Consider the following 4,388-nt stretch of genomic DNA (forward strand, 5'->3'; position numbering starts at 1 on the left):
TGCATCAAAGGAGATATGGGATATCGATCTAGAGGGAGATGACGGCGATCTCTAAAGGATCACTTCATGGCTAGGTGGAGCGGGCGTGCGGCACCCATCTAAGTTAAAGTGAAGTTTCCTCATCTCCTCTCTTTAATTTTCAAGTTTCATGAAAAGAAGTTTGTGTTTTGTTAACTTGTATTTTATTAATCTTGATCATTGTTGGAGTAGTCCTAGCACCATAGAGGACTCACACCTCGGCCCCATTGAGGTGCTCTCATTTTATTGTTCCCACCTTTCAAAATCCAAAATGACAAATTAATTTCATGCATTGCATAGTGTGTGCATGAACTACACCCAACCTTAAAACATTAGCAATAATGTCTAACTCGGCTTGGGGAAGTATATGCATACACAACGGGAGGTAATCTAAATTATCCTCTCCGTCATAAACAAAAAAAAAAAAAAAAAAAAAAAACCATGCATCATGTAGTGTAGACTAGTGTAGCTTGCATTTAGTGTAGAAATCATGCATCATGTTTGCATAATTTCCCATAATTTTGGCCATTGAGGACAATGCCCATATTAGTGTGGGGATGGGGAATTCTAACTTAACTTCTTATTCAAAAATCCAAAAAAATTGAAAAATTTCGAAAAACCATAAAAATTTGAAAAATTGAAAAAGCCAAAAACAAGTTTATTTCCTTTGTAGTGTAGTCTTGTATATATTATTGTATATATTGTATTTGTTCTATCCTTGTTCACATTAATCGACTACGCCACATCCGAGACATGAGGATCATGAAGACCGCATGGTATGATCTTTCCAATCTCCTTTTTCCTCTTTATGTTAATGACTATGTGGCTTTATTTTGATTGATGCGGTATAACAATGTGAACTTATGACTTGCATTTAGTTTATATGTCATATTAGTTGGTAGAATCACTTGCATTAGGATGTATATAATAGTTGCATCATGGCATATAGTTGCATTTAGATGAAAAGTTTTGAAAAATGCCTAATTAGGAACTTTGACAAGAGCAACTAAGCCATTACAAATACTTTTCAACTTAAGACTTCGCCTACTAGAATGGTTGTAAAACACCCTAAATTGTGTCATACTAGTATCTTTTGACCCATGACCCAATGCCTAGTCAAGGGTTTGCATGTGAGTCACCTATCCAACCCCGTGATGCGATGTGGACTTGGTTAACTTGTCTAGGTGACCTTGATTGACCTTGTGGTAAGGCAACCCAAAAATACTTTCTATCAATAAGTTTGAAGTGCTCATTTCGAAAATTTTGTTATGTGGAAGTTTTATTGCTAAAGAAACCTCAAGTGTTATGAAATGTTGAAATATTGAGAATTTTAGTTGTTTTGATGGAGGCGTACCACTTCGATGTGCTTTGGAGAGGGATCCATTGAATTGGGCCCCCACACGGTTGTGAATTCAACCGCCCAGAGACAGAGTGACTATCACCCCGAAAAGCTATTGTCTAGAGGTTAACCGGTTGCCTAATAAGCGATTGGCGAAAGCAAAGGACACTAGCCCGGAAGGGACAAACCCCATCTCTAATTTTTTAAATGTGAACGTTAAATGAGGTCAATTTTTGAATACTAGTCATATCCACCCTTGTTTACAACGATTTGAGCATTTCATTCCCAAAAAGCCTTTTTGTCAAGCCACTTTGTCGAGCTTGGGACGATCCTTGACCTTTACTTTTGTAGAGAATTCGAGACTTGTCATGTCATATGCTACTAGCATCATAGGGATCATCATTCCATAACCATCCGATCGCTCTTGACGAAAGCATTTGGAAATTGAGGACGAAAGTAGTCTAGTTTGACACCATTTGGAGGTGATTTAGTGCCATCCTCTTAGCCTTAGTAATTTGTTGAACTAGTATTTGTGAAGGATTATATTCTCTTAAATTTGTTCCTCTTTAGTTGACTCCGCCACTTGATGAGGAAGTGGCTATTCTTTTTGTAGATGCATCCATTATTTGATTTTGTGTGCTTAATGTTTGGATGTGTCGCCATTTTGGCAAGACCCACCTTGCCTTGCAAGAAGGCATCCTACCTCATGGTTGTCTTGTTGTGAGTTGAAGGGGCGGAGTGAGACCCGCTAATTGTCTCATATCGGCTATGTTATTAGGTTAGTTTAAATAATGGTCCTAGTCTTTGTCACCTCTTTACTCGGGACGAGCAAAGGTTCGGTTTGGGGATATTTGATGTGACCATAATTAGAGCATGTTTAGCCCCCGAATTAGCCTTGTTCCCATAATTTTTAGTGCATATTTGGGTCATTTATTGTCTTTAGTTCTTTGTTTTGCATATTCTTTGAGGTTTTGTGTCCTTGGTAGGAAAGAAGTGCAAACCTTGCATTTTCATGGCAAAATGAGACTAAATTGATTGAATTCAATGACCAAGCATCAAGGAGAGACAAGATTAGAAGGCCTTTGTACATATTATAGTAGATGGGCAATGATGAGGAAAGATCCTTGCATCCCTAAGGATTTTATGAAGAAAAGGGAAGAAAAGAAGAAGAAACAATGCCGAGCAACAATCCGTGCGGATTGTCCTGAATCCGCCCGTCCCCAGCACCACAATCCGTGCGTCTTCCTTCAAAGACGCCCGAGCATCAGCTACAAGAAGACGTGCGTCTTCTCCTAAAGACGCCCGGGCAGAGACTCACAAATCCGGCCGTCCCGTGCCTAAGACGCACGGATTCCTGTCCAGCACAAATCCGTTTCTTCAAGCTTCAAAGAAAGACGCCCTTCCTTCGAAAAATACTGGCATTTCCCTGCTCAAATCTAAAAAGTGTAATTACTAATTTAGCCTTAGTTAACCCTAATGCATCCACCTAATTTCCACTATAAATACCCCATTAGTCTAATTAGAAGAGCATGTTCTTCTTAGCAATCTTTAGTGTAGTTAATATCAATCAAATCTCTCTTTAGTTTTGTAATCAACAATTAATCAAGTTTTAATACAAGTTTTATTTCCTTAATCTCTCTTTTGTTCATCCTTTATTTTGGGTAATTGAAGATTATTTGGGTTATTATTGGAAGATTGACAACCTCTCGATCAAGCATCAAGTACTTCTTTTATTCTTGCTTTATTATTGGAATCATTAGTAGGTATAATTCTCTTAATCCCTTTTTAATTATTGTTAATTATTTTCATTTATTCATCATGTTTAACTTTGTTGGTATGATTGACAACCTTGCTAGCATGATCAACATGATAATGAGTGAGTAGTCACCTAGCTAGGGTTAATGGGTAATTAGGGGAAACCAACATGGGGAATGATTCATGCTTAAATTAATATGCTTTCATGGTTTATTTGCTTGCTTGTTTTGATCTCAACTCATGCACATGTTATGTTTGATGAAATGCGAGCCTATGAATCCTTGCATTTTTTACCCATCACCTATCTTTTCAATGAGACTTGTAAGACATAAACCAACTCGAGTCTCATTAGACCATGCATGTTATTGAGTAGGGAAGATTAAGTCGACTTGTAGGTGTTGTACAATCTAATCGATTCGGCTCCGGGACCAAAACTTTCCTAGGATTGTAAGATATAACCCAACTCAATCCATCACAACAATAATTGCTTGCTTATAATTTGAGAACATGTTTGTATGATCAATTCCCATGATTCCCATATGACCCCATGACACCCTAGTTCTTTTTATCAATTGTTTACAACCCTTTTAATTCATCTTGCTTGTTTACTTTCATTGCTATTTAGTTTAGTGACCTTCTACATCAACCCAAATTGTGACACTCCTAAGACACCACTAGTTGCAATAGAAATCTCATCTCAATTCCCGTCCCTTGGGATCCGACCTTTACTTGCCTCTTTACTAATTGTAGAGTTGTTTGTGAAGTTATAAATTGTGTTTGATTGGATGTGTGACGACCAACTCTTTTGGCATCTATCACTTCTTCTCAAACTTCCTTCGAGTATTTGTATCTTCCCTGCTTTGGCTTTATTTCTCCCTCTCTCCCTCTCTATCATCTTTTTCTTTTGACGGTGGATTTGTCGATTGCCATCATTTTTCGTCTTTCCTCTTATTGTATCTAATTCTAATTCTAATTCAACCACATATTCTTTCTTTATTCATCGATGTTCCAGATCATCCACTGTTTTTGTCTTCGTCTTCATGCAATTTCTGGTTTTTTGATTGACGAGTGCTTTTATTAGCGACGAATCACACTTCATGTCAGTCTATTAGCTTTTTTCCATTTGCTTTTATGTGTTTTTACCATTTGATTATTTGTTTTGGCCTTATTATTTCTGAATTTAATTAGGCTTTTTATAATTTTACTTTTTTACTGTTCGCCCATGCTCATCTTTTCTCACTTTTTCCTAATTTTTTGGTATTTTAATTTGTGTGTC

Source organism: Silene latifolia, chromosome 5 (assembly GCF_048544455.1).
Source record: "Silene latifolia isolate original U9 population chromosome 5, ASM4854445v1, whole genome shotgun sequence".
Classification (NCBI taxonomy): Eukaryota; Viridiplantae; Streptophyta; class Magnoliopsida; order Caryophyllales; family Caryophyllaceae; genus Silene; species Silene latifolia.